This window comes from Lissotriton helveticus, chromosome 6 (genome assembly GCF_964261635.1).
Source record: "Lissotriton helveticus chromosome 6, aLisHel1.1, whole genome shotgun sequence".
Classification (NCBI taxonomy): domain Eukaryota; kingdom Metazoa; phylum Chordata; class Amphibia; order Caudata; family Salamandridae; genus Lissotriton; species Lissotriton helveticus.
This window is the reverse complement of record NC_136067.1, coordinates 1,384,837,865-1,384,861,117: the sequence shown is the minus strand read 5'-3', so window position 1 is coordinate 1,384,861,117 and position 23,253 is coordinate 1,384,837,865.

Here is a 23,253-nt window from a genome sequence, read left to right as displayed (position 1 = left end):
TGGCTAAAACAGATGAAGGGTAAAAATCCCAAACTGCTCAGGTGGTCCATTTCCCTACAAGGGATGGGCTTTACAGTGGAACATAGACCTGGGAGTAACCATGCCAATGCAGATGGACTCTCCATATAGTTTCACTTAGAACATGAAGACTCAACTGGTCAAGGTTAGTTTCATGTCCCTGCGTTTGGGGGGGGGGGGTTGTAGGAGAGTAGGGTCTGCTTCCTATGGTTAACCCCACTTTTTGCTGTGATTCTCTGGCTTTTTTTCTTATTATTGGGCATTTATTAAGCGCCTGATTACGCCACTGGCGTGTCTCCGCGCTATGACAAGTGGTGTGGCTGTCCCCCCCTCCTCCCAACCAAGCTATCTACTGAAACAGGTGCGTTTTAAGTTTTTTTCTAAACTGGACTTCGCAGGGTTCCAACCGAAGTTCCAGTGGCAGATTGTTCCAGCGCTTGGGAGCAAGGTATCTGAAAGATCTGCCTCCCATGCGAGCTTTAAATATTCTTGGGACTTTTAACAGCCCGGTCTGCGAAGACCGGAGACTGCGTGCAGGCTCATAATGGGCTATAAGGCTCTGGAGCGGGAGAGGTGCTTTGCCACTCAGGATACGATGGCAAGTGGCAAGAGCCTTAAACTCCACTCTCCTCTCTATGGGGAGCCAATGAAGCGCCCGCAAGGCCAGTTTGGCGGATGACCTCCTGGGGAGTCTGAGGACCAGCCGCGCAGCTGCGTTTTGTAGAACCTGCAGGCGGCCGAGGACCCTGCCTGAGGCCCCCAGATAGAGCAAATTCCCATAATCGAGTCGGGAGGTAACCAGGGCATGCACCAGTGTCTGACGAGCAGGAGTGGGAAGCAGATCTAATACTTTCCTGAGAGCTCTCAGAACACCGAAACAGATCCCTGCCACTCGACCGACATGTGGGCCAAAGGTGAGGTCCTTATCCAACCATACGCCAAGGTTTCTGGCCTCGCGGCAGGGAGCAGGAACCTCCCCCAGACACGGTGGCCACCACGCCGACGACCACGCAGACGGCACTCCCCCCACCACGAGCACCTCGGTCTTGCTCCCGTTTAACTTTAAACAGTTGGCAGACATCCAGGCATTTTGACTTTAGTCTGGCTGTGGCCCTGCTAATCAGGACCACAACCTAGCTGTTCTCTCTCTAAATTGAGACCATGTACTTAGGGTACATACCAGATTGGTTACTGGGTCACCCTTGTGAGCCCCTGTATAGTGTACCCTAGGTACCCAGGGCATAGGTGCACCCTAGGCCTACCAGGGGCTGCAGCATGTATTGTGCCACCCCTGGTTTGCCTACCAAACTGACACCACAGGTCTGTTCACAGAGCCTGGGTAAGGTGGTGTAATCACCCCTTACTTAGATATAATATACCTATATCTATATAACTAAATAAACACATAGTAACCTATAAGCCACTCCTAAGGCAGACCTTGACAATTCTGGAGGTAGAGTGCTTGTTTTTTTTGTGAGAGGGTACCCTAGCATGAGCTGAGCCCCTCTGCAGCTTTCGGAACCATCTCCTTATAGCTGTTTTATGATATAGCCATACCATATACTCTTAAGTGCAGTATAATCCTCGAGGTTAATGCTAACTTTGGTTTGGCTTTATCAAAACATGTCGTATAAGGTGTCAAACACTTTGGAATACTAACCCCCCGCCAGTTCTGGCGGTGGGGGTAGCATTCCACCCATCGAGAGGGAGAAGACATGTAGTTACTGGTAAACCCGGTTAAAGTTAAACAGAGCCTCAGCATCACAAAATGGATGCTGCTGCTACAGACACAAGTCTGCCCTGCTGCTGGACGAAACTCCGGCAGGGGAGGCCTGGACAATAGGTTTCCTGCCCAGGGAGGTGCTGGCACCTCCCCAGACAGGACTTTGTGTATTGGGGCAGGGAGGGCTACATTCAGTAAATGCTTTCCAGACACTACCTGGGGCACACTAGGTGCTCCATGCATTTCCCAGTTCAAACCGGTTGCTGGGGCACTCCGCCCCAGCTCTGGCACAAAACTGGACAAAGGGAAAGGGGCGTAACCACCCCCTCTCAGGTCCACCCATAGGAGGGACCTGAAAGATAGTCCAGCCCCTAAACTTAGTATAAGTATAGGAGCCCAGTCCCCAGGACTTTAGATTACCCTGGACGAAACTCTGAAACATATATCCTGGACCTTCGACAATCCATTTCGACTGGAAGACGGAAGACATCTCCCTTGTGGTGAAGGAATCACCACCCTGTTCAAACAGGCTCCAACAGCATCTTTGCCGGTCTGCATTTTCGAAGCTCCCGCCGGATACGAAGAATCGGCGACACAGGACACGGACTTCCTGACATCTCTGACCCCGACCTTCGCTCACAGCAAAGCTGAGACCCGTGGCGGGCACGAGAGACGTGGGACCAGAACTCCTGGACATCCTGCATTTTGCAAGCTGCACTCACTTCACGAGTTAACTCGAAGTCGTGCACTGGGGTGCTTGAAGCCCCAGACCCGAGCACCATTTGCATCATTGCACCAAAGCTCAGAGGCCCCCACTCCACGAGTGACCCGTGGGCCCCGCTTTTGCATCTCACCTCGACGCGTCTTCCCGGTTCCTTGTCTGTTGGCTAGTGAGCCCCAGGAAGACTCCATTTTGAATCTCACTTGCTTTCCTGGTTGCTCCAGCTTCTCTACAAAGGAGAAGCACCACAGATCTTGCTGGTCTGCACCGAAGCCAATCTCGACATCCTGCGTGGGTTGCGTTTTCCAAGGCTTGTTGGGTCCAATCTGGATACCGACACCACAGTCAATTAGATCCTTTGTGGGACAGCTCTAATCCAGCTCCTGGTCATCGTCAATGCCTCCTGGTCCTCATGGCTGAAGAGACAAACTTCACCTTTTCACCTGAAATCACCAGACATTGGCTGGCAGCTTTCCATCGCCATCCTGGTCACTGGCAAGTGACCCAGACTCTGTCCCTTCTGCTTTCAGGTTCTTCAGATCTTCGATCCACCCTTGGATCCACCCGAACACTTTTCCTCTGGTCGCCTGCAGCACTTCTTTGCAGCTCTCCATTGAAATCGACGACGAAACCCGACACCAAAAGACACCTATGCACCCGGCTTCCGTGTGTGAGGTAACACGAGTACTCTGGTAGTCTCGAGGGTATTGGCCCTCCTAGTGTCTAAGTCTAAAAGGGTTTCATCGTAGTCCATCCGGAAGTATCCTTAAACTGTAAAATTGCAACTGGTTCGTTTTCCTTAGAAAGTCAATAGCAACCCGCGGCTGTATTTAGACACTGCACGCGTTTCCCGTGGGCCTCCTACTTCCTAACCTTTGGTTGTTTAGAGTAGCCCCAGCGATTCCACAGGCCCCAAGCATGCTTTCTAATTCTCACGTGGTTCTTACACCACTATTTTAGTAGATGGTTTGTGAGGCCCCTAGGGCAAAACGTATACTGTGCAACTTATCGTATGCTAATTGGGTAACTTGTATTGTACTTTTACCTCTGACCTCATAAAGAGTGCAGAGGGGTTGTGGTTAGAATAAATACATATATATTTGATATATACCTTGTGTGGTGTGCTTTCATTTGGTACTCAAGGGATTATAATTGGTAAAACAACTTGCTTAATACGCTCTCTAAAGTCTTAGAATGATGACTGCTGGTCCATGCTACCACTAGGATAGCTTTCTATAAGGTTGACTTTACAACCACCATCAATAAGGGTCGATTAGACTGGTGCAAGGTGCCCACTAGAACTAGTGGACATCATATGCCAGGCTAACTTCTCACAATACTCTTCTCTGTTCTCCCTTATCCCTGGAACTACCCACCTGTGTACCCATGATGTGGACACAGAAGGCAACCTCTCTGTTGAGAATAAATCTTACAGGTAGTTAGATAAGGTGAGGTTCCGCTTTAAGGTTGAAGTGTCTAAAATGCTGGAGTTGGGGGTGATAAAACCCTCCAGTAGCCCCATGTCCAGTCCTGTGGTTCTGGTACCAAAAGCTGCCCCACCGGGCACCACACTTGAACTGAGGTTCTGTGTAAATTAGAGGGCTAAATTCAGTGACTAAGGCAGATGATCATCCAATCCCCGGGCTGATGTGCTGATTGACAGGTTAGGGGTTGTCCAGTATCTCAGTACTTTTGATCTTACATCAGGGCACTGGCAGATCGCCCTAACAGAGGGAACACAGGAGAGGCTAGCCTTCTCCACTCCCGGGTGCCACTATCAGTTTAGGGTGATGCCCTTTAGATTAAAGAATGGCCCTGCCACTTCCAGAGGCTGGGGAACAAGGTCCTTGCTGGTATGGAGGCCTTTTATGCTGCCTATCTGGATGACATAGCTGCCTTCAGTAGTTGCGGCAAGGGATATGTCACCCCCTTGACTGAGCTGTCTTCCAAGAACCCCCCCAGAAATGTGATTTGGACAGAGGCATGCCAAACTGTATTTGACTCCCTTAAGCAAGCCAAGTACACAGCTCCTGTGCTCAGGGCCCCTGACTACTCAAAGGAGTTTATTTTTCAGACAGATGTATCAGAGCATGACATGGGGCAGTACTAGCCCAACTTAATGAGAAGGGCCTAGACCAACCTGTAGCCTTCATCTCGAGGAGGTTACGCCCCAGGGAACAGAGGTAGAGTGCTATTGAGAGAAAATCTTTTGCTGTGTTCTGGGCACTGAAGAAATTGAGACCATACCGGTTTGGCATTCACTTCCTGATTCAGACTGACCAGAGGCCTATCCGGTGGCTCATGCAATTTAGGGGTGAGAATCCAAAACTGTTGAGGTGGTCCATTTCCCTACAGGGTATAAACTTTAGGGTGGAACACAGATGGGGTAGACCGAGCCAATGCAGATGATCTATCTATGTTTTTCCACCTTAGTGATGAGAAGTCCCTAAACTTTCAGCTGAGGGACATATGTTAGACCTGTCAGGCTTTTTTCCTTTTATCTCCTGTTTTTGATGGTTCTTTTTGTCAGCCTTAGGACTCTGAGTACTTGACCACTGTTAACCAGTGGTCAAGTGCATGCGATCTCCCCTAAACATGGTGACATTGGTGCATACCCGATTGGCATATTTGATTGACTAGTAAGCCCCTTGCAAAGTGGTAGGACATATACCCAAGGCATGTAAGCCACATCAGTGCTTAATTTGTAAAATATGAAGTGCAGGTGTTCAAATGTTTGTCGGAGGCCACACCTACTTTTCTCTGGCCCACCCACTTCCTCTACTGGCTCCACCCACTTACTCTATTAGCTCCACCCACACCTTTAACTGCGACTGCTAAAAGTTAGATGTAATACCTGATCTGAATTTCAGAAAGGGAACCTTCCTCATAGTAAGGTTTTGATAGTAGGTTCCCCTGCCCTGTGACCATTTTGAAAAAGATTAAATCAAAAGTGCATTTGAAGCACAATTTTAGAATACATTATCTAAAATCACTAAAGCTTCGAAAAGGGTCAATTTCAGTGCTCTATGTGCTGATTTGGGGAAAGGACAATACTGGGGTAGAGAGAGTCTATGAGTTCAAAGATATAACTTTGACATAGCTTTGTTATGTGACAAAATAAACCAAAATTTTGTGAAAACACCCTAAACAGACAAATTGAATAAAATCATGCAATACACTTGCATGAATCAGCCACTGTAACATTCAGTGGCCGAAGGGGTATGGCTGGGGTTAATCAGTATAATAGAGTATCCCGTTAAAGCGATTACTTTTAGAGAAACAATTGATAAAAGATGATTACCATTGGGTTTGTTACTATAACTGGAGCTATATGAGCATTTATTAGACATTCAGAATGGTCAAAAAACCATGGAACTATGTAGTTCTGTATCACACAGTCTAATAATAATAATAATAATCCACATTTGTAAAGCGCACAATCACCCGTAAGGGTCTCTAGGCGCTGGGGGCCGTCGGGAAGATTAAGCGAGCTATTGCCCAGAGTCACATGGTGCTGGGCTAACCTGCCGCCGGAGCCGGGGATCGAACCCTGATCCCCAGATTCCAGCGTCAGTCGCCCTGGCCGCGGCGCCACACCTCTCCCACTTGTCTAGACAAGATCTAGACACCTCTTTATCTTGTCTAGACAAGATAAAGATTAGAAACGTGGCATATATTCAAAATATGACTTTTTAATTAAATATTTGTATTTTAACATAAAGCACATAAAAATGTAATCTCCACCAAAACGTCATATAGGTACCTAGGCCAAAGGAATAGGTAGTGGCTGGGCAGTTTGAATTTGGCCATATCTCAAGTAAGTCATACCTATTAGTATTAGTGCAAAATTACCATAGTGCCATACAAAATATAAGTATATAAAGACAAAATAACTTCAAATAAAATATATAAATACATGTTCCTAAAACGAACAACTAAAAAGCAACTCTTATAAAAACAAAATAAATTGACCCGGTCAACAAAGTGTTATAAATGCAGATAAATAACCTATATAAACTAGAATAAATAAATATCCAAAAACAGTAAAGCCTAACTTTTTCAAAACATTGGAATGACTATTGTTTTGTAAGTTGGACTGGGCTAGTATCTATTTTTCTAGAAAAGCCCAGAAACAGTCTAAATTGCTTGTGCATTCCAAGTCTTCCTCTTTCCTTCCTTTGCTCCTAGTGTCATCAGCTGCTCTTCGTCCTTTTGCAAGCCATGAATGAACATAGGGGATGGGGTTGAATCTCTTAAATGGTGGACCAACAAGATTTAAAAACATTAAAGAAGATATTGTTTCAGTCAGCAATGATGCTCTTGTAGATGTGCATATAAGATTCATTTGAGAAAAGCCCCGCTCACATTCTGCAGTACTGATAGCAATAGTGTGTAAGGCCATCAAAAGCTCCTTGAACTGCCTTTTAATTTCTTTTCCTCCAGATTCCTTATACTCTCTGTAAGCACGTATAGTTTCTCGGCTGGCAATGTTAAATCTTTTACACAGAGACTCAATATCGCTTTCACCATAAAGAACAGGTAGCTCATCAGGCCAGTACTGTTTGTATAAAACTTTCACTTCGCTAATCAGTGTACCATACTCGGCCTTTTTGTCAGCAGAATTAGTGCCTCCTGTAGACAACAAACGATGTCTTAGATTTTCTGCAAGACTACGAAAAAACTGTCCCTGTTCAATGATTTTGTCAGTGGTCTTTCCTTTGTGCAGCATCACACCTTGGAATATATTTTCTTCCATGGCCATTTTACACTCTGAGAAATGGTTCCCTTGCCTGTCTACCATTGCCTCAAACACTGCTATTTGCCGACAAATAGCCCGATGAGCATCAATGATTGTAGAATCACATTTCTGTAACTCGAGTGATAACTCTGATAACTCCTGAAGAGCATCATACATGAGGCCAAGATTAGCAACAAACTGGATAGATGATAACTGCCTTCCTAGGCCTGTGTACATATTTCGTGTTGAATTGTCACGAGAACCATCATCAGCTGCACTAGTAAAGTGCTTGTAGAGAGCAGGATAAGCATTCCAAATAGCCTCTACTGTTGTGAAGCTTGATGCAACCCAATGAGTATCTAACACTCTACCTATTCTGCAAAGCTGAATGTCAAGAGCTTCTGCACATTCCTTTAGCTCCAAACGGTTTTTAACAGAGGTAGAAAATAGAGAATACAGCTTATCGAGTACGTTTTTTAAATGATTTGTAGCGCCAATATCTTTCATGACATCATGAACGGCAAGTTCCAGGCGATGTGTTGAGCAGTGCCAGGCTACAATATTGGGAGAGATTTTTTCTTGCAACCTCTTTACAACACCACTGTGGCGGCCAAACATTCCTGAAGATCCATCACAGGCAACTGAAACCAGGCATTTGGCGAGAAAGTCCTCACTTATATTAACTGGATCTTGTTTTAGTGCAGACAGTAAACTGTTTACTATGCCCTCAGCTGACAAATCACTCAGCTCAATGAGGTCAACAAAAATATTAGCTGGGGAGTCCATGCCAGGTAGCTGCATTCGCATGTACACAAATAAAGAACATTTCCTACTTAACACAGTGGCTTCATCTAGTAAAAGACTTACTTTTGGGGAAAGTTCAATAATTTTGACAAATATCCTCCTCTTCATTTCTGAGGATATGTGGCGTTGTATGTTTGAGCAAGCTACATTGGAGTACAAAATTCGCCCCATATCCAGTCCATTTAACTGGTGGCAGTCTATCTCTGTTTCAAAACCATATGCTGGCCTGTTCTGCTTTGCTTCCTTATAAGCTACACTGAATATTCTGGCTGTTGCTGACATTTGTAGAGATTGCGCTTTTGCAGTTACTTGCAATAAAGGATCTCTTTTAGCATTTTGTAAGATTTTTAAAGTTGCAACATGAGCCTTGCTTTGTGCATGTTCTCCAATCATTTTCCTCAATGACTTCTGCTGTTGTTCTACAATGGTGTCATATGCCTTCACAGTAGTTTCAGTCCATTCTTTGGACAATTTTATCCCCCTGGATTTCTCAGCACCAAGATCACGGACTTGGCGACACACAGAACAGCCAAGGTTAGGGCCTTTAACAATTAACCACGGATGCTTGCGTTGGAAGTATATTTTATGGTCATGTCTCCAACCTTTAGGAAGAATAACTTTCCTAAAAACTCTGTCTGAAGGTGGTTTCGGTGATAATATGTCAAGCTGTTTGCTAGTGCTTGGTGTTTCCTCTGTCTCTGCAGCAATCTCCACAGCATGATGCTCCTCATCTCCAAGAGGACTAACTTGTATCTTTTCTTCTTTAGGGGTGATGATAATGCTGCTGCTAGTAGTGGTGTCACTCTCACTTAGTGCCTTCTCTCGCAGTTGTTCCTTGTTCCCTTCATCAATTGGAAGTTCAAGGACATGGTCTTTTTTAGCAAGTTTGCTAGCAGGCTCCTCATCATCCTTGGGCTTAAATTTAGTGAAGTAGCTTGAAATCTTCTTCTGTCCAGTCTGTGACATTCTAGGGAAGCAAAGAGATAGAGAAAACATGCTAGAAATGAGTGAAGTGTGATGTCAATTCATCTAAGTAACACGCACAATTAATATTGATTTGCAGTTTGCACCAAAGACATTTCTGCATCTGCACATCAAGTACCATCCATGAGTGACTTCTACGAGAAACAGCCTGAACAACGAATCCTTAACAACGTGTGTATTAAACAACGAATCCTTAACCACGACCTTTACAAGAACCACAAACTCATTAACAACTACTGTACACTAACAACGACCACCTGAACCACAAATTATATTTATAATAATTTAGGAATGTGTAATATTCATTTGTACATTTCAGGATTTTAATTACGATGTAGAAATATTGGTTTGTTTTAATTTGGTGTGTAAGGCCAGTAGATGGCAGTGTTGGTTTGTTTTACAGTGATGTGCTTAAGAAAAGTGCACAATGCGATTTATCTGTTTGTAAAAGTTGAAATAGTTACAAAGCTGTGGTTGTGCGTTTTTGTTCTGTTTAATTTAAGTGAATTATTTTTTAAAAAATCTGTTGTGCAATTAATTTAAAAACATTTTTTTTTTCAAAGAGACCATTTTGTGGAATGGCTGTTTGAGTTATAAAAATCAATTAAAAAAACTAGTTGATCAAAACAAAACTGTTTTCTGTTGCTCCTAAAAATAAATGAATCCACCAAAGTTAAATTAGGAGTTTACAACTGTTTCTTAATTAACCCCTTCGACGCTCATGACGAGCTGGGCTCGTCATGGCGTAGCCTCCTCGCACGCTCATGACGAGCCCAGCTCGTCACGTAAAGTGCGCTTTTTAAAAACCCAGCGTACGGGCGGAATTCCGCCCGCACGCATGCGGTTAACTATTATTATATAGCGTTAAATGGATCAGATGTTTAAAGTCTTAAACAAGTTAAAAAACGCTCCTGACCTTAAATTACTGGGTAGAATTTCCTTGGCCACATGACTAATAATCGTTATTGCTCTCTATGAGGGAGACGTTTGTAGTATGCTTGGAATCGCTGGCTGACCTTTAGAACAATCACTTGGTGGGGGAAAGCATGCTCGAACAGCACATGTAAAAAACGATAAGATTGAACATTTTAAGAATATTGAAATAATGATTAAGTTATCCATGAATCAAACACGCGATTTTTAAAACGTAGTGGTAAATTCAGATAATATGATAAAGAATACATTTCGTGGTTTAGGCATTTGTTGTACAGAAAGTAGTGGTTTGGCATTGGTAGTGCTTTAGCCTTCGTGGTTCAGGCATTCGTTGTTTAAGTGGTAGTTGTTTAGTCATACAACCACTTCTACACTACAAGTACACTCCAAATGGATCCTACTTTGCCCACCCAACTTCAGGCCTTACCCAATTCATATCCCTGGCTGTCCTGCAGCGCTCAGACGAAAGACACACAAAGTCTTTAAAGTTTGCCTCACTTTTAAGCTGTGGCTTCCGGTATTACAACAAAAGCAGGGTGAGGTGGCAGTGAGCAGAGTTAGTTACACACTGTCATTCACAAAAAATAATAATTAATCGACACTCAGGGCCAGACTGGGAACCCAAAGCAGCCCTGGCAAGTTCTGTTAGACCAGCCCCCATACGATGTGTAGTAGCAAGCGAGCGCAGGGAACTTAACGACTGCTACAGGTGTTTGCATGGGGGGAATTCTCCCCTCAAGAACATTTTGTAAAAAGAAAAACTAATGGTGAACCATTACATATTTAGCTGTATTAACTTTCAAAGCACAGGAAATCGTAAATGATGACCTTGACCTGACATAAGCACCCAGGCCACTGAGGCCAGAAAGCATGAAAATCACACACAAAGGCAAATAGGCCAGAAAGCATGAAAATATCAAAGAAAGTCACTCAACTGCAAGATAAGTACATTTTCACCATAACCTTGTTGTCCTAAACATTACAAACACATCTCTCAAAGTTGTTGAACAATCACAGACGTGTAATAATGTAGCAGAGTCCCCAGTATTCGCTGTCTCACTTACTTTCTTCTATTTTTCTCTCTAACCCCCACACCCCCTGTCTACCTCTAACTCGGATTGTCTTTACTTTCTCTCTACCTATTCCCTCCCTCACAACTTTGTCTTTCTATATATCGTTCCTTCTCTCCTCACTCATCTCTTGCTCCGACATCTCTCTCTTGGTTTGTGACCTCACGCCTCACCCCTCTTTACCTCTGTCTTTCTCTCTCTCTCTGCTTCCTACCCTTTCCTCTCTTCCCTATCATCTTCTAAGTTATTCTTCACCTCACGGGCTCTTGCTACCATGCTTCTGTGGCTGGTAGCAATAATGAAGTTAAGAAAATAGAGGCATAAATAAACTTCATTAAGCCCCAGGTATTTCCTTAGTACACATATACTGCAGCTCGACCGGATTCCGCCAAAAATTAAAGCAAACAATTCTTTGGAAAAATAAATCCCCACGAGTCACTGAAGAAAGCAAGTGGCACGAAAAATCCACTGGGCCGCCTGTTTAATCAAATACTCAGGTGGCGCAAGTTATAGTTTGCTTTGAAGTTCAAATTAATTTAATGGAGGACACAGAGGCTGACACTGACGTACTCCTGTCAGTTATTTTTGCACATCATCATCTCTTTAATACATATTTAAGGCACAATACGATTACACATTACAAATTTGCAAGCACAAACCATGGTGCGCTGCACACTTAAAAAGCCTTTAAGACTATGCCGGGCTCATTCATTATTCGGTGTGCTGTGTGTGCAACTACTTACTTACTGCCTGGTACAGGAAAAAAGGCAAACAGTTTATTTAACATCCTGCTTTTCATGGGATTTATTTATATATGTATATGGCTCATCATGGTTTTTACACTGATCTTGAATTTATATTAATACAACCTGCAACTGCTTACTGCTCAAATGGCAGGCAATGGAGCCATGGTCCGCCAGGCCCTTCACCCACAGTTAGAACCTAGGTTGAGGTACTATTAATTTCATGTCTGCACAGTCTGCGCCACCCATCCCAGATAGCATTCCAGGCCAGGACTGCATGAGAGCAGCGATAGCGAGACACAGATGAGCCCGTTTTAGCCAGCCTGCATGGCTTTAGCATTATTAGCCACTCTGAAGCAAGGCCCAAGGAAGAATCAGTGAATGGAGGAGGAGGATACTGTCTTCAGGGCAGAGGCCAGGCGGACAGGCCAGCCCAGTTTAACTTAACGCTGGACGGGCGGCGGCCATTTCAAATTTGATTCATTAGTATCGATTCGTGCAGTGCTCAGTGTGCTGGTGATAAGTTTAAGTGTATTAACATCATGCATATCGGGGAGCAGCACCACCAGAATTACTAAAGAAACAAACAACAATGCTTTTCCTATGGAAATTCTGACCCAGACCTACCTATATCTACAGACAGTATTGACAAATATACATACAGATAAACTGCAGATAATGTATTAACATCATGCAGATTCGTCGAGCACCACCAGAATTACTAAAGAAACAACAATGCTCCTCCTATGGAAATTCTGACCCAGACGGACCTACCTATCTACACAGTCTTGACAAATATGCATACAGATTAACACACTGCATTGTTGTAATAATGTGAACAAAGTGACATATATGGGCCTTGTTTAGCAGAGCATCTCAATATTATGAAGAGAGATCATGTGCCTCCTTCAGCGGTGGAGCATGTTAATAATGTGGAGGGAGATGCACTCACAATTAGCAGGGCATGATGGCATCTAAAAAGTCCTAAAGAGACATGTGGTTGCATCTTAATGACACTTGTTCTCATCAGCGCTACCATGGCGCATACAGCACCGAGTGGAGAAACTCTTGCAGTTGCCGCCCCATCAATGGCAGTGCCGCGTTGTGAATGATGATGGCATGCCAATGCATAAGTAACATATATCAGCCTGCCCTGCCAGTCCTTACGTAGAATCAACAGCAATCCAAATGAGTGCCACTGCCATCACCATGCGCTGTCTATAGCATCCGCTAGTGCTGTAGTGCTATAGATAACACGATGATGGGAGTCTTGCAGTCCTCTCACTCTCAGCCTGGACCGACTGACCTGTCCTAAGCTAGGCTGATTCTATGACCCCCCACTGACCCTCAGATCTCTTGTAGTTGTACCCGGTACCGCACATTGCAAGCTGGGGTCCGGGTTCCACTTCCACACTGAGGCCAGCAGCACACTTACAAAACCTGTGTGCCCGACTGTGTACGGCCGGCAGCAGCTAGCCTAGTACTAGGCGGCTGCCAGACAGGCAATGCAGTGCACTGATCCCACTATTCTCTGCTGTATGCTGCTAGCTTAGCTACACAGAGACAGTACTACCAAACGACCGGTGACTTGGGGGCCGGAGGTGACCTGCTGACAACCGTCATGCCACCACGCTCCCCAAAAGAAAAGCAGCGTTGGTTTGGCATGAGCGGCACATTATTGGCAATGGCATCATGATGATCATGGCGTGGGCATGGCGGCTACGGCTACCATGCCCGCGCTACCAGTTAAGTTACTTAAATTAACTTATCTCTTCAGTACTGCTTAACAACTACTGATGTTGTTGATTATTGTTAACTTAAAACTTAGTTTGTGCTGGCCCCTTCCCCCTGTGAAGAATGTTTAAGCTACATACCATTCCACTGAGGGGGACTGACTATGAAGACTAAAAAGAATCACATCACAGCACAGGTCAGGTCCAGTAGTACACTTGTGCTTAACGTGTTTTCCTAGCACGCTATTTATTACCGCTGTTTTGTGAAATGGAAATATTTGTAAAAGTGTGGGCCTGCCCTGTAGAGTTTTAGAGCTCCAGCCTCCACCTGAACCTTTACACTGTTTTTTGCAAATAGAGCCGTTTGCTTCTAAGTAAGCACTTTTTCTTTGAGAATGATTTTACTATGCTACTGTTGCTTTATCAAAGTGCCACAGAGGAATACAGAACAATCCCAAAAATAAAGCCTTCCTTAAAAACTGCACACGACTGGATGGATAATGTGTCTGTGTGCCTGTGTTTTTCAGTCCCATGCAGTATGCCTCCTTATCTCTGGCAGAAGGCTTCTGGGGCCGCAGGCGGCCGCCCCGAGACACACAGACTGACTGCAGTGCAGTTGCATTCGTAGACAGTGAGTGCACTGCTTTAGGCTGCTGCTAATGGCAGCATTAGCCCTGCGGCTGCCACTGCCAGCCAAGCCTGTCTCACCTCACGTCACCTGGTGCTGTTGTTACCGCCACGGCCGCCAGTAGTATCGCACTGGGTGATTCCTCTACACCAACCAGTCACCAACGTCGGGTAGCGCTGGTTGTCTGGTGGTGAAGATGTTGTTGAATGGCCGACCCAGTAAGATGGATCACATGACTCGGTGTGCTGGGATGCGGCCGGCCAGTGAGGGTATGCTGGGGCGTGGCAAATGCGCGCAATCTATCTGAACAAATGAAACTGCACACACTGCCTACTGCGTGCGCATAGCCCCAACTCGCGCAGAACCAAAACCAGCCCAAATCAGTGTCACTCCCACTCCCTCCCGAGCCCCGACCGGCCCACTGGGCCGGCAACACGCCATCGCCATCAACATACATACCACCATATCATTCAAATTGAGGAAGAAACTAGAAGTTAGAACCGAGTAGTCTCAGATGAGAATGAGATTCATTCAGCATCATGAATCTCCATTCTCGTCTTGGCAGCCTGGCTTCATCATGATTTGATGATCCTGGAATGGGGCGGCCACGGGCGCATGTGGTGACTGTGACTACAGTACTACTACGCTACTAGTTAAAGAAGTTAAAGAAGTGTCCCGGACTGGGCCCGGGACGCACGTCTGACTGCAGGGCAGGCAGTCAGTCTGTATCCAATCAATCAATCAATCAGGTCATTTGTAGAGCGCACTACTCACCCGTAGGGTCTCAAGGCGCTGGGTGGGGGGGGTGCCATTACTGCTCGAACAGCCAGGTCTTGAGCTTCTTCCTGAAGGAGAGGTGGTCTTGGGTCAGGCGCAGGTCGGTCGGGAGTGAGTTCCAGGTCTTGGCGGCCAGGTAGGAGAAGGATCTTCCTCCTGTTGTCGCTCTTCGGATGCGGGGGACGGCGGCGAGGGCGTGGTTGGTTGATCTGAGGAGGCGCTTGGGAGTGTAGAAGTTGATCCGGTTGTTGAGGTAGCTCGGGCCTTGGTCGTGTAGGGCTTTGTGCGCGTGGGTGAGGAGACGGAAGGTGATTCTCTTGTTGACCGGGAGCCAGTGCAGATCTCTCAGGTGTCCGGAGATGTGGCTGCGTCGGGGGATGTCGAGGATGAGTCTGGCCGAGGCGTTCTGGATCCGCTGGAGTCTCTTCTGGAGTTTGGCAGTGGTTCCGGCGTAGAGGGCGTTGCCGTAGTCCAGTCGGCTGGTGACGAGGGCCTGGGTGACCGTCTTCCTCGTCTCGGTGGGGATCCACCGGAAGATCTTACGTAGCATGCGCAGGATGTTGAAGCATGACGAGGAGACGGCGTTGACTTGTCTGGTCATGGAGAGGGAGGAGTCCAGGATGAAGCCCAGGTTGCGTGCGTGGTCCGTCGGTTTGGGTGCGGTGCCCAGGGCGGGGGGCCACCAGGAGTCGTCCCAGGCGGAGGGCGAGGAGCCCAGGATGAGGACCTCCGTCTTGTCCGAGTTCAGTTTCAGGCGGCTGGTCGTCATCCATTCGGCTACATCTCTCATCCCTTCGTGCAGGTTGGCTCTGGCGGTGGCGGGGTCGTTGGTCAGGGAGAGGATCAGCTGGGTGTCGTCGGCGTAGGAGATTATGTTGAGGTTGTGTTGGCGTGCGATGGTCGCGAGGGGGCTCATGTAGACGTTGAAGAGGGTGGGGCTCAGTGAGGATCCTTGAGGGACGCCGCAGATGACTTTGGTGGCCTCTGACTTGTACGGTGGTAGGCGGACTCTCTGTGTTCTTCCGTTGAGGAAGGAGGTGATCCATTCCAGTGCCTTCTCCTGGATTCCGATGTTGCTGAGGCGCTGTACTAGGGTGCGGTGGCAGACAGTGTCGAAAGCCGCGGAGAGGTCCAGGAGGATGAGGGCCGCTGTTTCTCCGTTGTCCATCAGAGTTCGAAGGTCATCGGTGGCGGCGATGAGGGCGGTCTCGGTGCTGTGGTTCGCTCGGAAGCCCGACTGTGAGGGGTCGAGGGATCCATTCGTCTCGAGGAAGGCGGCCAGCTGTTTGTTGACGGTCTTCTCGATGACTTTGGCCGGGAACGGGAGGAGCGAGATGGGACGGTAGTTCTTGAGGTCGGTGGGGTCTGCTGTGGGTTTCTTGAGGAGAGCGCTGAGTTCGGCGTGCTTCCAGCTCTCAGGGAAGGTGGCGGTGTCGAAGGAGGTGTTGATGATGTCCCGCAGGTGGGGTGCGAGGACAGCGTCGGCTTTGTTGAAGACGTGGTGAGGGCAGGGGTCAGTCGGAGATCCGGAATGGATGGAGTTCATGGTGCGGATGGTGTCTTCGGTGCTGATCGGGGTCCAGGTGCGGAGGGTGGTGGTGGGTGGCGTCGTTGCGGTTGTGGCTTGCGTTGGTTGGTTGTTGAAGCTGTTGTGTATGTCCGTGATCTTGTTGTGGAAGTAGGACGCGAGGGAGTTGCAGAGTTCTTGCGACGGGGTGATGTCATTGTTTCCGGCGTTGGGGTTGGACAGCTCTTTCACGATGTTGAAGAGTCCTGCCTTAAGCTGCTGCACTGTACTAGTAGCTTGTTTTGGCTGGCAGGTGGCGAAGCCTACTACTAGGTGCCATCTTGCTGCGGTGCATGCCTCACCTGGGTCACGGTGCTGTGTTGACCGCCAGGCGGTACTGGCTACTAACTACTGCACTGCTGCCAGTCCCTTAACACCAACGTCGTCGGGTCGCGCTGGGTGGCACTGACTCAGAGTGACCAACAGTGTTGAAAGGCCAAGGCCCATTGATTGAACCATAAGTCGACGACAACGACTGAGTGTTGGTGGGGTGCGGCCGTGCGGGTATGCTGGCGCGTGGCAATGCGTAACGAAATCTGCGCACGTTGTCTCCTCCTGCGGCACAGTCTCCACACCCGCAGAACTAAAACCCAGCCCAATTCAGTGTCCGGAGTCGGACGCGCCCACCGGGTCGAGAACACTGCTTGAACAGTATGATCAGACATCAAGAGTGCTGGACATCAATCATCAGACAGACACATCCTGGCTGCAGTATTTGAATTATTTATGAAGATTGATTGAGATTCATTCACATTTCATTCATGAATCTCAATCTGCATTTATTTTTCTCCACTGGGTGGGCTCAGCCAGTGAAGGCCAGCCAGGCAGGCTCCCAGCTGCGACTGTGGATGAACCGAGCCGAGACCGACGGAGTATCTACTACTACAGACAGAGTCTGTGCTGCTGTGCTGTGGCCGCCGTGCGGTCAGTGTGTGGGTGGGACCGACAGACTCAGGAAACTGTCGGATTGCGCACGAGAAGCACAGTAGGCAGCACAGCACTGGGGACACCGGACAGGGTCGTCGGTCACTGACTGACACTCGGACACTCCTAACTTATCTCTCCCATCCTTCATCCTCCAGGTACGGGCAGCGCAGCATGTGCAGACATACACTGCTTGTTGTACTTGTACCTGACCTGGCGCAGTGGCGCCTTCCCAGCACTCATTTTTAAATTTCCCAGACCGGCGTCGGCGACACACCAGAACACAGACAGCACGAGTACGAGGGCCAGCCAGGCACTCACACTCTGCTCAGCTCAAATCATGTAGTAGTAGTAACAGTCAGTAACTAACTGTAGTACTACCTTCTTCCTGGCACTTCTTCATCACAGTACCCCGCCCCCGGACCCTAGCAGTAGCAGTGCCAGAGACGAACGATCGCGATCCGGACGAGTGTCAACTCAAGGAGCACACACTGACTCCCCCCCCTCCCCTGAGTCATGACAGAGGGCTCAGGGTTGCCTTGTGCCTTCCAAGTCGGACTCTTTTAGCTGTAGTAGTCAGCAATTGACTGTTACAAAGTTCGATGACAAAAGCTAGCGTCACAGTAACACTTTGTGCAGAAAACGCGATCAAAATCAATGCCATGCAGCATTGCGTGTAGACCCGGCCCTGTCAATTAAGTGCCGGTGCTAAGCACCGGAAAGAACCAGCACTAATTAAGTACTGAGTCACATGCTAGTAGTGATCCTGAAGCACTGATTGAGCCACCTACATAAGTAGCCTTTCAAACCGGTCTCAGGCTTGCCATTGCAACTCCCCTTTTATTACATAAAAGTCACATCTAAGGTAGGCCCTAAGTAACCCTAAGGGCAGGGTGCCATGTAAGAACAAGGTGGGACATGTGTGTTTAATCTTTACATGTCCTGGTACTGACAAACACCCAAATTAATTTTTAAATCCTTGAGGCCTACCCTTCTCATAGGCTAGCATTGTCATTTTTTTAATACACTTTTAAGATGTTAATTACTGATTAGAGAGGAGTAGCTTTTTTCATGTTTTATATATGTTTGGAATGGTAATGATAAGTTCTCCTTATTGGTGAAGTTGGATTTAAAATTAAGGTTTTAGAAATGCCACTTTCAGAAAATTTCTCTGCACTTACGCTCTGTGTGCCTGACAGCCTGTCTCCAATACACATCTGGGGTGGGCGAGAACTACACTTTGTGCATTCCCTTTAGACAGCCACAACACAGGAATGATAGGTATGTCTGAGTACCCATCTAGAAAAATCAGCATTTTGATAGCCATTCATTTATTCATTTCAAAACTTTATTCGATTCAATGCAAAGAATCATAAAAGTAGAAGTACATTTACAAAACACAGTAAAGATCCATTATAAAAAACAGTTTTACAGTTTATGGCACTATAAAAATTCATTGGCAGATAAAGTCACATAACCATATTATTACGTTCAGTTAATCATCTCTGGGTGGTACATAATTCATTGAGCAAGGGTATTTTTAAGAACAAATAAAATAAGTAGCAGAGAAAATCACGGTGCAGAAGTATAAAATGTACATATCAGGTGGTCTGATTCTTGGGGCAAAGTTTTAGCCATACCGTTTCCTAATCAGGAGTGATACGCGTATAAAGTTCAACATTGCACAACAGACTGTAGGGGATGACAAAGATATTAAGAAATCATAACCCTCTTTGTAATGGCGTATTTGTTTTTCCTTGAGAATCGGTTTGATAAACCGGGTTCTCGGGTCTTTATATAAGGAACAAAAAAGAACAAGATGCATTGTGTTTTGGCTATCTTTGTTATTACAATTACAAGGGGGGAGTTCCTCACACCAACCCCTCTGTATAGGAAATGCGAAAAGAAAATGCAGAGTATGTAGCCTAAATCTTGTCAAATAAAAACGCCATTGTAGATGATTTGTGAAGGTCAGATAAAACTGGTGCTGTAAGGCAGCCTTAGGGGCATAGGGGCTGTCCATGCAATTTACAATCGAAGATTTCCAGTAATTCGATTTGATTACATTTTTAATATCTCCCTGTATATTTTCAGGATTGTCAAAGGTATCACCCAAGCCTATTTTATGAAACATTTCATTTACGTAGGATAGCCAGGGGATTTGATTCATATTTGACAATTTTAAACAATCCTGGAGGATATCTTTAGTGAGCTGCAAATCCTCCGATAACCATATTTTGCCCCATAACAATAGAGGCGAAAGACGAATAATATCACTTACATAGTTTAAACCTAGTTCATTATGGGCGAATTGGTTTGAGGAGCCTGATGGGATGGCCAGGACACGTTTTAAAAATTTGTTTTCCATAATCTGTACCGTGTCGGGGCTATCTGTCCCCCAGACCCCTGCCCCATAGGTAGCAATCGACAGACATTTGGCTTTATACAGAGTTTTTAAATGTGTAATGGGTTTTTGGCCTAGTTTGCCACAGAAGCGGAACAATCCCTCTATTGAGCGACTAGCACTCTGGACTCATGTCTTCATTAACGGTGCCCAACTTAGTTTGTGATTAAAAAGATTTCCCAAGTAATTAAAATTTTCAACCTTGTCAATGACGAAGTTACTCACTACAAACTTTCTGCTCTTGGTGCCCTTCGGGCCACAGACCATGATAAAAGACTTAGCAAAATTTACTTTAAGGTCTAGGTCCAACATATATTTATGAAAGGCGTCAAGGCAGTGCTGCATGCTGTTTGCTGTAAGTGTCATGAGTACCGTATCGTCGGCATAGGAAAGCATTGGAATGCTTCTGCCATTGACTTTTGGAAAATCGTGACAATGGTCCAACAAGTATTTTTCCAGGCCATTAGTATATACAAGAAATAAAAAAGGAGCTAATATGCATCCTTGTCGGACACCCTCGGTCGAGGGAATGGACTTGGTTTTCTCTCCCCCTGGCCCAAACCTTATGGCCACCGTAGTAGATTCATGAAGTCTACGAAGAAGAGTGACCAGGGGTTCCTCAAAACCCATTTCCTCCATCATTTGCCACAACTTACTACGACAGACAGTGTCAAATGCACTTGATAGGTCCATAAAAGCAAGATGGATTGAAGATTTTCTTGCCTTTGTGTATTTCCCAATAATTAGGGCCAAATTAAGGCACTGTTCAACAGTGCCTTTGCCTTTTCTGAATCCATATTGGGAATTTACAATGAGACCCACCGAATCCGCCCATGATTCTAATCTTGCTAAAATGACCCTGCCCAGAATCTTGCATGATGCATCAATTAATGAGATTGGGCGATAGCATCGGGGATCTGATCTATCGCCCTTCTTAAAAATTGGCACCACCACTGCCTCCTTCCAGGATGCCGGAATATGGCTAGTGACAACTGCTTTAAAAACATTCAACAACACAGGTGCCCAGACCTTGACATTGTGTTTAAAAAAGTCCAAAGGTACTCGGTCGGGGCCAGGTGCTTTTAGTGGTGTGCCTTTTAATAACGCATCCTCCACTTCTTGCAGAGTCAACGATAAACTCAGGGAAAGGGAAGATTGGGGAACCACAGATACCCTTACATCCCCTGACGATATCACATTTAGTTGAATTTTATGAGGATTGAAAATGTTCCCAAAGTGAGTTTCCCATGAATCACAGTCAATCTCCATCACAATATTGTCCATACCATTATTTGCAAAAAGGGGGCGATTGATGACTTCCCAGAAAAGTCTACTATCCTTAAGTTCCGTTGACTTTTCTAAATCTTCCCAGGCTTGATTTTTTAAACCCAACTTCCTTGATTTAATAGCTTCTTTATAAGCTAATCTAGCTGCTCTAACCGATTCTATATCCCTAGGTTTTTGTTTTAATGCTGCTTTCAGCGATCTCTGCGTTGCTGAACATGCAGCATCAAACCATCTGGGGCCTAACTTTTTATTTTTACCAATTGGTTTTATTAGGCGCTCAGCTACATGCTCACATAGGGATTCAAAATTACCTATAACCTCTTCTGAACTGGTTGTAGGTATGAGGCAGGCCTCATATTCAGCGCTATATCCATTCAGGATCTCTGCCTCAAGACCCACCACGTCTATTTTACCCCATTTAAGGGTAATACCTTGATTTTTGCTATACTTTACCGGTTGCTCCCAGATAGAATGTTTGGGTTTAACCGGACAAGACAAGGTTAGAATTAAAGGATTGTGGTCACTGGCAGCGTTAGGTATTACTTCCAACTTATCAACATAGGAAAGGTGCCCACTAGAGACAATTACAAAGTCGATAAAACTCATGGTGCCCCTGGTTCCCTGAAACGTCGGTATAGGCACAGAGTTTGGGCCAACCCAGGGCTCCAATATGCATAAATCATTTAAAATAATGATGTTATTTAACGCATCCCCCTGAGGTGTGTGTTTGAAATGTAACAGCGGTTGATCATGTGAGTCTGTCAAACCACACACCTTTGAATCACCATGGGCACATAATGAGCAGTTAAAATCTCCCAACCAGATAACAAATAGTTGGGGTTGTTCTTGACGTTCCCTAGCTATGGTCCTTTCTAATTCTGAGATTACAGTTGTCTCGTTGTTGTCAAAGATATTGTAGTACCAGTTGATCAACAACAATGGTTCAGGGAACAAATTAACCAGCATTAACACTTGAAACCAAGGTGAATCAACTATTATAGAGGCCGCAAGTTTACATAATTTTAAGGAGGTTGCTGACATCAAACCACCTTTTGCCCTGCCCATTTGAGAGGGTACTGCTAAGGTGTTAAAGGCATGAAAACCCTCCATACTCTGGACAGTTCTGCTCCATGTTTCCTGCAGGCACAGGATATCACAGTCCCCCACAAAGTCCAGCCATGCCTCATCCTCCAGTCTTGATGCAAGTCCAGCAATATTCCACGAAATTAGGCCCATCTTTTGATCATTTTTGTTTCTCATATCTGGTTCTGTTACTACTTCTAGATTGTTCCCAGAAAGGATTGGACTTGAATCACATTCTTTGGTAGAAAATACCTTAAGAACTTGAACATCGAAAGTTTGGTCATCATCGGTGGGAGCAATCTCCAGTTAATTGCCATTGCCACTTTCCCCCTTCTCCGTCAAGCTGGGCTCTCCTATTGCTGGATTATCAGTAATCCTAGGAAGATCTTGTGATGGTCAATCGATCTCTTCCATACCTACAAGTGGGTTAAAGCGATTTCTCAAGGGAACATTATTTGGGGGCCATCCTACGTAATCCTCTCCCTGATACCTTGGTCTTAAATTGTTATGCCAAGCTTGCAGGGAGTAATTATTATTGCTATGGATTGGGCCCCAAGAGAAGGCATCACTCTGTCGGGGGGGTCCCCAGTTGTTCTGACTTGGCCATATGGCCCTATTTCTGTGGGTCCACATAGGATACATTTCATTATTAAATACCTGCCTATCATTCTTGTAAGGGAGGGTTTGGGGTACAAAATTCAGGCTTGGGTAAAAATACTCCAGACCTATACACTGGATATCCCCAACTCTAGCAAATCTCGGTTTACTACAGATGATATCTTTTACCCAGGTGTTACTAAAATTGATCAAGATACAATCCCCCTCGAGATCCTTCTCACTCGGGCCCACCCAGGGGACTCTACGTACACTAAGTATATTTGTTTTAGAGTCAGAGGGGAGTGGTCTGTTAATGTTAAGCCAATGTGTTATTTTGTTTCTTAGTTCCTGGGTAGATTCTGTTTTATTGGAAAGGAGTGGGGGTACTCCAGTAAGTATTACCATAAAAGGGGCTGAATCTGGCGGCAAATTCAAGGGTGGTGATTTCTTTCTATATACTGTCTCACTATCAATGCTTTTTGTGTTTTTTACGGGACCCTGTAAACCTGTTTGTTTTCG